The following is an 11,004-nucleotide window of genomic DNA, read 5'->3' on the forward strand; positions in this document are numbered from 1 at the left end:
TGAGTGGCTGCCTTCAGCTCAGGTCATGATCCCAGAGTCCCAGCATCAGGTCCTGTATCAGGCTCCCAACTCCATGGGGAATCTGCTTCTCTCTCTGACCCTCCCCCTTCTCATGCTCTCTCTTTCATTCTCTCTCTCAAATAAATAAATAAAATCTTAAAAAAAAAAAAAAAAAGAATACACCTCAGAATTTCCCTTCAAAGTGATAAGAGATTTAGATTTTCATCCATGGACTCACCATCCTGCAGCTGAGTTGCTCCAGGGGGCATTAACTCTTCTGTACTTCTGGGCTTTTGTTGTGACTGGGCCAAACAAGATCCTGGTGCTCTGAAGTAAATCCTGGAGCAGGGAAGCTGAGACATGTTATGGAAACTCAAGGTGAGAAAAGAAAATAAGCTGTTAGTCGGATGTCTTGATTAAGCAAGGGACACTACTGGATTTTGCACAATATCATTGGTATGCAATGTTAAAAGGCAATTACTATCATCTGAACTTACTGGTTAACATTTCAATTTGCAGTGGGACAAAACCATTGACACATAACCTATAAGTCAACTTGTGATATACATGATGGTCGCACTTAAAAGAGAATGGCTTGATGAATTTTTGCTCTATGCTAAAAACTCATGCCAGGAGAGGATGGATTTTTATTTGGGGAAGAATTATTTGGTAAGCTGTGCTGATATGACAAAAATATCCCTGAAATCACAGTGGCTTAACACAATAAAACACTATTCACTCACATCACAGGTCAGTCTTCCTCCATCCTGTATACCATATGATCTGGAGCACATGGTATCCAGGATTTCTATGGGAAAGGAAATGAGAGTTGAAGTGTCACATGGGATGTTTTTCAGAGCTCGTCTTCAAAATGGCTCCCCTCATTTTCATCTATACTCTATTATCTGGCAATGTCATGTTCTCCAAAGGTAATGGCTGTGGATGCTGGGAAATATAGTCTTCCTGTGCACTTAGGAAGAGGAAATGATATGGTAAACATGAGCATTGTTTTGCCACACATGTGGACTGGGAAAAACATGTAATTAGTGATTATGAACTAATTGATGTATATAACAATGAAGGATATAATTACACAAATAAATAGTTCTATCATTCCCAACAACCTCAATTGTGAGTTAGAACTTCCAATTGGAAATAAAAACAACAGCTACTACAAAGAAACGGACTAGATATAATACACTAGATAAACAAATTTTGGAGAAATATTGCATTAAATTCTTGTAGAAAAACACATGATTATAGGTTCACAATCCCTTATCTGAAATTCCTAAATCCAAAGATTTCAATTTCTTCAAGAGTTCACAGCAAATCTATCTAATGGTAGAATCTGACCCAAACAAAAATGAAGTTTATTTTATCTTTCTTAATCCCACTTGGTGTGATGCTTTGCTATAAAACATTAACATTTTGCTACATAGTATTGCCCTTACCCTACTGAGTATGTTACATAATGTAAGTATTACATTTATGAAATCTGAAAATAATTAAATACCCAAATACATGTGGTCCCAAGAGTTTCCAGTAATGTAGACTTATACTACTAGTTTTGTAAATGTTATGTTTAATTTTTATATGATGTTTATACAATAAGCTTATTTTTATTAGCTAAATTTGGGGTTCCATGTGTGTTCCTAAAGCAAATTAATGGGTTAAAAAATGAGAGAAGATTGAAATAAACTGGTCTAACAGAATAATATACATCCTACTTCTATCCAATGGGAGGACCTAGAAGCAATAATACTCCACAAAAACAAGCACTCAAATTTCGGTTTCTAGGAGACAGGGCTTCAGAAAAGAAAGGATAGATGAGCCCAGAACCTAGAAAATAAGAAAAAGAATAATGGAGATTTATCAACAGTATTCAGGAACCAGCTAGATGGGGCTTAGCTCACACTGGTCAAATATGGGACAATTACTAAATACAGTAATATAATCTATAGATAAAGTAAGATTCCTGAAGCTATTCTGATTAAATGAATAAATGAGTAAACAAATGATTACCACTATGGATAAACACTTTTTCCCCATAATGTTCTGGCCATCTTCTTCTTATTATTATTGTGGTAAAAAAAAAAAAAAACATTAAATTTACCATTTTAACAATTTTTAAGTATATATGAATGTTGTGCAACAGATCTCTAGAAATTTTTCATCTTTCAATTGAACCCATTATATACACTGTATATACCACTAAACACTGATTTATTCTCTCCCTTTCCCAAGCCCTTGGCAAACCTCTTTCTACATTTTGTTTCTACAGTTTTGGCTGTTTTAGCTAATTCCTATGATGGGAGTCATATAGTATCTGTCCTTCTATGACTGGCTTATTTCACTTAGCCTAATGTCTTTGAGGTTCAACCATATTATAGCTCGTGACAGGATTTCCTTACTTTTTGGTGGTATAATATTTAATTGTATGTCTATATTACATTTTCTTTATCCATTCATCTATTAATGGACATTTGGGTTGCTTCTACCTTTGGGCTATTAAAAGTAATGGAGCAGGGGCACCTGGGTCGCTCAGTTGTTGGGCGTCTGCCTTCGGCTCAGGTCATGATCTCAGGGTCCTGGGATGGAGCCCTGCATCGGGCTCCCTGCTCAGTAGAAAGCCTGCTTCTCCCTCTCCCACTCCCCATGCTTGTGCTCTCTCTCTCACTGTATATGTCTCTCTCTGTCAAATGAATAAATAAAATCTTAAAAAAAAAAAGTAATGGAGCAATGAACATGTGCAAATATCTCTTTGAGATCCTGTTTTTATCACTATACCTTAGCATTGGCATGGGGAAAATAGTCCCTCTACTGTAAAGATACCTGGAAAACACTTCAACCAAATGATGAAAGCTGCGATCACCAGTAATGGGACACACTGATCTTGTGTGTCTCCTGATCTGATGTACCAATAAGAACCACCATTTCTGTGGTATTCCTGCCAAAAAATGCATGCCCTGAACCTAAATCTTACTATATAAAACTTAAATATATACTACAAACTAACTGGCCTTACTCTTCAAAAGTATCGAGCTCATGGAGATACAGACAGAAACTCCACATTTAAGGAGACTAAAGTGACATTACAACCAATGCAATGTTTGATTTTAAACTAGAATTCTCAGCTTTTTTAGAAAATAAATTGTATACATAGATGAATGGATATATTGATAGACATGATAAAGTAAGTGTGGTAAAATATTAACACTGGTAAATTTGATTATATAGGAATAGTGGTATTATATTTAAAAGTTTTTGCAAATATGAAATTAATCTCAAAAAATTCTTAAAAATAACATGTTAACTAAAATATGAAGAATGGATAAAAAGGTAAGAAATTAATGCAGAGGAAAAAAGAGCAAATGTTCAGGAATAAAACAGGGAAGAGGAAACAGCTAGAAGGGTTTGTCTTTGAGAAATATTTTACACACAGAATTGATAGGATTTGCTGACAGATTGGAAATGTGGGGGAAAGGAAGAATCAAGATGACTTCCAGAGTTATGGTCTTAGTTCCTGGGTCTATTTTTGATCCATTTACTGAGTTTAAGAAGTCTGGGCAAAAAATACCTCAAAGATAAAGTCAAGAGTTTAGTTTTGAACTTTTTTTTTCTAGTTACAAAGGCCGTCTCTTACTAGGGCAAAGAGCAGTGTTGATGTGCCATCTCAGGAATTTCCACTGCCATGTGCCAAATTTTTGTGTATATAAGTTTGTGCCAAGCCTCTAAAACAAATTTTATTGGCTACAACAGAGAATATTAGTAAAATGTTAACTAGTATGTATACTAATGCTTGGTAATGTCTATATCAGTGCAAAGTGTTCAAAGGTCTGCCATGGATAAAGATAATGAAGTTCAGGGGTCTTGTTTCAGGTGAATGTGTAACACAGGGCTATCTTAGACAAACCTAAAGAGGAGCAAACACATTTCAAAAGTAAATAGAATTATGCCCTGATTTGTTGGTGGTGATAGCTCATCACTGAAAATGATTGGAAAATTGAAGTGAATAATTAAAATCACTTCCTCTTTGCATTCAGAGATTTGAATGTTGACATCATGAGCTCCCAGGCCACGCCAAGAAATCAGGGTCACTGAAATAGAACTCTTTATTGATTGTCCATGGAATTCCCAGTGAGACATAGCAGTGTACATTGACACCACATCTTGATAGATGATAATCATGGATTAGATACCTAAGGTCTTTGTGAAAAGAGCTCAGATCTATCATGTCCACACACTGCATCAGAGTGACTCACAAGCCTATTAAGTTTATTTTCTAAGAAATGCCAAGTGCCTAAAAATAAAAAATGGGATGGAAGGTTTATCTTTCAACTAGATAGATTATGCTATGTAACTTATTCATTGATATGTTATTTATCTGCTTCAACTGGGCTATGTAACACCTCCCCTGCCCAAATAATGGGGGTTTAGTTTTGTTTTGTTTTTAGTTTCCTATGGGTCAACTATTTAGACAGGATTTGATTAGAAGTATCTTCTAATCTCAGCTGGCTTTCCTCATTATGTCCAGCTAACTACTGGATCATCTTGGATGACCTCTTTTTGGATGATGGGAGCACTTGGTTTCCTCCAAGTTTATCTCATTTAATTAGGCTGGCACTGATGTGTTCTCATAGCATGGCAGAAACACAGAGTAGAATTCAGTCATGCCAGAGATTAGCGGACACATGCATCTTCTTTCAGAATATTCTCTGTGACACATTTGCTGATATCCCATTAGCCAAAGCAGGTAAACTGGCTGAGTCCTAAATCAGAGTGGAAGAAAAATATAAGGTAATGGGGCAGACTATGACAGTGGGGTACCTACTATACGGGGCCATTAATGCGATTGATCTACTATAGTCTGCACACTGGTCCTAATTATTTATGTTCTTTCCACACACAAAATAAACTAGACTCTTTTCAAGACTCCAAATTCTCATTCAAACATGGAAACAGACTTATAGTACTTTCTTGTGATTTACATCAGGTTCAGATGTTTCTCCTTCGATGTGGCTTCTTTTGATATGGAGACACATACTGAAACTGTAACTGGCCCCACTCCCACAACTCAACATAGAATGGTGACATGCAAATTTGATAGATACTTGTGTTTTTTTTTTTTTTGAACAAATTTTTTTTTTTAAGATTTTATTTATTTATTTGAGATCACAAGTAGGCAGAAAGGCAGGCAGAGAGAGAGGAGGAAGTAGGCTCCCTGCTGAGCAGAGAGCCTGATACTGGGCTTTATCCCAGGATCCTGAGATCATGACCTGAGCCAAAGGCAGAGGCTTTAACCCACTGACCCACCCAGGCGCCCCTAGATACTTGTTTTTAAAAGAGTGAAGCATTGGAGACATAGTCATTGATTTGTTTTCAATTACTGTAAATTAGAAATATTATAAAAATAAAAATGATCACAAAATGGATCAAAGACCTGAACTGATATCTAAAATTATAAAACTCTTAGAAATACAGACAAAATGGACTTCATTAAAATGAGAGACTGCTGTGCATCAAAGGACACCATCGAGAAGATGAAAAGACAGTACACAGAATGGTAGAAAACATTAACAAATTATATGCCATAAGAGATTAATTTCCAAAATTGTAGAGAACTCCTACAATTTAACGACAACAAAAACAAACAGCACAATTCAGAGTGGTCAAAGGACTCGAACAGACATTTCTCCAAAGAGATATAAATGGCCAGTAAGCATATGAAAAGATGCAAGTACACCTTCAATATTTAAAAATATTTAATGTATTTTTATATTATAAAATACTTAATATCTTAATTATGTTAACTGATTGGAGAAGAAAAATGAGATGATCATCTCCATGGAAGTTGAAAAGTCATTCGACAAAATTTTCAAGTCCAATTTTGACCCCCAAATACTCTAATTGAATATTTGATTGCTACTACCTTAATATGATATACCCAGTCCACCTTGTGGAACACTACAGGCACTCTGACTAAATCAGAAATATCTTCTTTGAAGGCTCATGACAAGACCACATAAAGACAATAAGAAACAAACCAGAATAAGATAATATAAAAGCATTAGAGGCAGAAACTAATAAAAGGAGGAGACCCAACAATCAATATTTAGATGATATGATTGCATATCTGAAACCTTAAAGAATCAACTGAACAAACTATTACAAATGAGTAATAAAAAATTCCCTGGGGCACCTGGGTGGCTTAGTGAGTTAAGCATCTGACTTCAGCTCAGGTCCTGGTATCATGGTCCTGGGAATAAGGCCTGCGGCTTCTTGCTCAGCAGGGAGCCTGCTTCTCCCTCTCCCTCTGCCTGCCGCTTACCCCCTATCCCACTTGTGTACTCTCTCTCTCTCAAATAAGTAAATAAAGTCTTTTTACATAATTCCTTAGAATAGAGAGGATGTGGATTTAATATAGAGACATCTTCATATACAAACAATTACCAGGAGAAGCTACAGTGATAGAAAAGACCCCACTTAGAGCAGCCATCAAAAAGAGAAAACATCCAAGAATGAACTTAACTGCAAGAGAGCAAGTCTTATTGGAATAGAAACTTTAATGTGTCCAAACTGATGTAAAAGACAACTTATGCAAATGAAAAGGCACATACTAGTTTTGGACCAAAATTATAACCAAAGGATATTGTTTATCCTAAATGACTTTATGAAGTGAATATGATTCCAATATAGATACTAACAGGGTTTTTGGAAACAGACTAAGCTGATTTTGAATTTCATTTAGAAAAAAAACAAGAATAGCTTAAAATCTGATTAAAAAAAATAGCAATAGGGCACTTTCACTAGACATAAAACCATATTATAACAGACTATGACATAATAGAACATATGATAAACCTCTATAATTAAAACTGTGTGAGGCTGCTGCATGAACAGCTATTGATCCAGAGTAAAAAAGTACATAAATTGTCCCATAGAAATTTATGAATTTAGTATGTGTTACAGGTAGCATGTAATGTTAATGGTGGAAAAGATGGACTCTTTAATAAATAGTATTAGCAATAGGTAGTCATCTGACATCATAAGGTATGGAAAAAAACACAAGTGATTTCCTTTATGATTCTGGAGTGAAGAAATCTGTAACTATTCAAAAACTAGGGGTGCCTGGGTGGCTCAGTGGGGTAAAGCCTCTGCCTTCGGCTCAGGTCATGATTCCAGGGTCCTGGGATTGAGCCCCGCATTGGGCTCTCTGCTCAGCAGGGAGCCTCCTTTCCAACCCCCCCTCTGCCTGCCTATCTGCCTGCTTGTGATCTCTCTGTCAAATAAATAAATAAAATCTTAAAAAAAAAAAAAACTATTCAAAACCCAGAAGTCATAAATGAAAAGCTTGACAAAACCTCTCTTTCTGTAAAAACAAAACAAAACAAAACAACAACAAAAAACAAAAATTTCCACAAAGCAAAAACACCATAAGAAAGCAAAAGATAGACTGAGAACAAGTATTTGTATCTTATATCATAGACACAGGGCTAATCTCCCAAACACATAAAGAATTCTTCAGAGTTGACAAGATAAAGACCAACCATAGATAAATGGGCAGACGGTATAAGCAGAGTGTTCACAGAAATGGAAATATTAATTGCTTTTAAATATATGACCAGATGGAAGTTGATACACCCTGAGGATGTGGGGCTGCTGGAGACAAGCACAAATGCATTGCTGGTCAGGGGTAGAAACTGCTGGGGTCCCTAAGGATGGCAATTTTCCTGTAAATACCAAATTAAAAATGCATATACCCTCTGAGCCAGTAACCCCATATTGGGGAACTTACATACATACTCCCATTGGTGGAAAATGACATGTAAATAGATATTACAGTATTATTTGTAATAGTAATTGGTTGGAACTAATTAAAAAGGGAATGTGAATCAACACAGGAATCAGTGAGAAGGGGGTGGCTTGACGGTGGAGCCCCAAGGTCACATAACACTATGGTAACAAAGAATGGGAGAAACTCCACATTGATGAGGAAATATCTCCAAGGAATATTATGAAGTGGAAAAAAAAAGTACACAAACCTGAGTCATATGGTATATTTTATGTTAAAGAGAGCAAAAGTAGGAATGTATATTCCTATTTCTTTATACTATATAAAGGAACTTCGTAAGAACACAGAAAACGCTAATAAGTACAAGCCGCAGGTAGCTGTCCTGAGAACTGGGAAAAGTAGAAGTTTACACTCTCTGCCTTTAATATTTTTTGATTTTTTGAATCATCTAAATTTATTTCCTATTAAAAAATAAACAGATAAAAAGATTTATAGTGAAGGCAGTTGACCTTGATAGAGGAAACTCGAGGACACGGGCTGGCGCCAGTATACATTCCTATTTCTGTTATCTCCACATATCTTCCCTGGTATTTTAAAGACGACCAGAATGCTGAGAGAGACGCTTGCCAATCCTCTGGTGTCTTCTTTCTGATCTCCCCTTATAACTCCATTGGTATTTTCAAGGCTAGCACCTTGCCAAAAAAGAAGTGTGCACATGCTTCATGCGAGAAGTGATGGACCATGGCAATTTTTGTTCCAATAATATGCTTGTTCTTTTTACATGACCCCGATCAGATAATATTAGAAGCCTGAGGAGAGAATTAAAGATAACCACTGGAATGGTAGATGCAGGGGATAAAAGGTTTAAATCAGTAGAAAAAGAAAAACTGGATGACTGCAGCATGTTAGAAAAGAGAAAAACAAATCACAACAATAAAGAGTAATAAAATAAGATAAAATGAGATGGGAGGAGCAAGACCAAAAATTACAGTCAGAAAAAATATGAAAATGTCAACCCCCCTCTGACAATATCTGGACTGCAGCTGTTTTGTTTGATTTCCAGTACAAACTTAAACATGAGCTGACAGGGGAACTAGGGTGAGGGAAACATTTTCTCTGCATATTAAAAATCAGAACCATCAGAGTGCCATGCTGTGGGCAGTAATGACCTGGTAAGATGCTCCTTGGGAAAAAACTTGGAAATGGCTCTTAATCACAGACAGATGGACTATTGAGGACCCAAATTTCTGCTCCATATAGCACAGACTCAATAATTTTGTTCCGTAAAATGTTTAAGGAAGGCATAACCAAAAGCCCACGGCTCACATTAAAAAAAAAAAAAAAAAAAAAAAAAAAAAAAAAAGAGAGAGAGAGCGAGAGAAGAAAAAGAAAAAAAAGAAAGAAAGAAAGAAAGAAAGGACAAGGAAAAACTCAATAAAGCTCCCACAGAATGACCAGCTTTGAGCAGTGTTGCTTCCTGATGTACCCTCCAAGTTAAACTATTTATGTAATGTAGTCCAAAGTAATGGAATGAAGTGATGTACTATATGGAATCGTAAACTATAAACCAGTCATAAGCTGGAGAAAATCTTGTTTAAAAAAAAAAACTGTAAGACTTCTTTATATATAGATAGATATTAAGAGTAGTTCTATTGGTTTTTAAATACTTTCTCCAATTTGCTATTTATTTATGGCCTTTCCTTCAACCAAGAGAAATATTTCTGTTATATGAGTATTAGAATTGTATGCATTTTGCTTTCCTCTTTTATTTATATGTTTAAACTATCTCTGTATTAGAGATTAGCTAAAATCAAATTGTAGGGCACCTGGGTGGCTCGTTGAGCAGCTGCCTTCTGCTCAGGTCATGATCCTGGAGTTCCAGGGCTGATTTCCACATCAGACTCCCTGCTGAGCAGCTTCTCCTGCAGACCCCTCTCCTCTCGTGCTCTCTCTCTTTCTCTCTCTCAAATAAATAAAACCTTTAAAAGGAATCAAATTGTATTTTCTTCTCCTTTCCTTGCTTATTTAAAATTTTATGTTCACCAAATTATGAATTCATATATATGTATACACACACACACACACACACACACACACATACATACATATGTATATAAATGACTCTATTCCCATTTCTTTCTTCTGGTCTCTTGATGTAGCACATGAATTTCATTGTAAATATCTGGGTTTATTTATTATTATTATTATTGACTGCAAATACTTCCCTTGTCATTCTTTGCACTGGGCGTGGAAGTGAGCTGCCCAGATCTCACTTCAGAAAAATCGACTGTGAGGTCCAGCACGCAAGAAACAAAGAGAGTCACCATTTTGGAAAGGGCAAATGCTCCTGATTAGCTAAGGGAGGTAGGGCTGCTTGTACATGATGACAGCTGTAAAGAATGTGCATGGAACCGAGGTGATCCACGTAGGTTCTGCTTCCTACTCCCTTGGTCTCCTGGGACTGTGAACGAATATGTGCATCAACCTCAGCTAATGAGCGTGATCACCAAGAGCTCAGTGACCCTTCCAGAAGGAGAGTCCGGATCACAATTCTAGGTAAGCAATCAAGAGCGGCAGAGCTAAGGGCAAGAGGGATGGAAATTGAACTAATGGTGGAGGAGGGAGATGGGCCCATTGGTTGTGTCTAGAAGGCTCACAGCACAGACATGGACCGTAACTTGTCTTTTGCCCTGGTTAAGACTTATCTTCAGAAAGAGGCCCATGAAAATCATGGAGGACAAATTCCCTGAAGATGTATGGATGTGTGCCCAAGACCAGGGGTGCGTGGTGACACGTGCTGAAGTGCCCTGTTCCCATCTCCCAGTAAGAGAAGCTGCCCTGAGAGGGGAACAGACAGTCTGCAGATACGGCACTGTTTTATCTGCCTCACTGTTGACGTCAAAGTCTCAATCTCCCTGGGCTGCTCCCAGCCAGCAATGAGGGGGGCCAGGGTCCATTGACCAGGTTACTCCTCTCCGACTCCAGACTCCTCTGAATCTGTCATTTTGCTCAAGGGCATCTCACAGCCTGCAGGAGACTTTGTCAGAATTTCACGAGAGAAAAAGCCCCTCCGGCTCAAATTTCCATCCTTTCCTCTCTCCTTCCACAGGTGTCCCCAGAGTCTCATGCTTTGAGGGAAACAGAGTAATCAAAATGACCAATACATTTTGAGCTTGAACATTTATATGTTAAAACAAAACAAAACAAAACAA

The sequence above is a fragment of the Mustela erminea genome, chromosome 11 (assembly GCF_009829155.1).
Source record: "Mustela erminea isolate mMusErm1 chromosome 11, mMusErm1.Pri, whole genome shotgun sequence".
In the NCBI taxonomy this organism is placed as follows: Eukaryota; Metazoa; Chordata; class Mammalia; order Carnivora; family Mustelidae; genus Mustela; species Mustela erminea.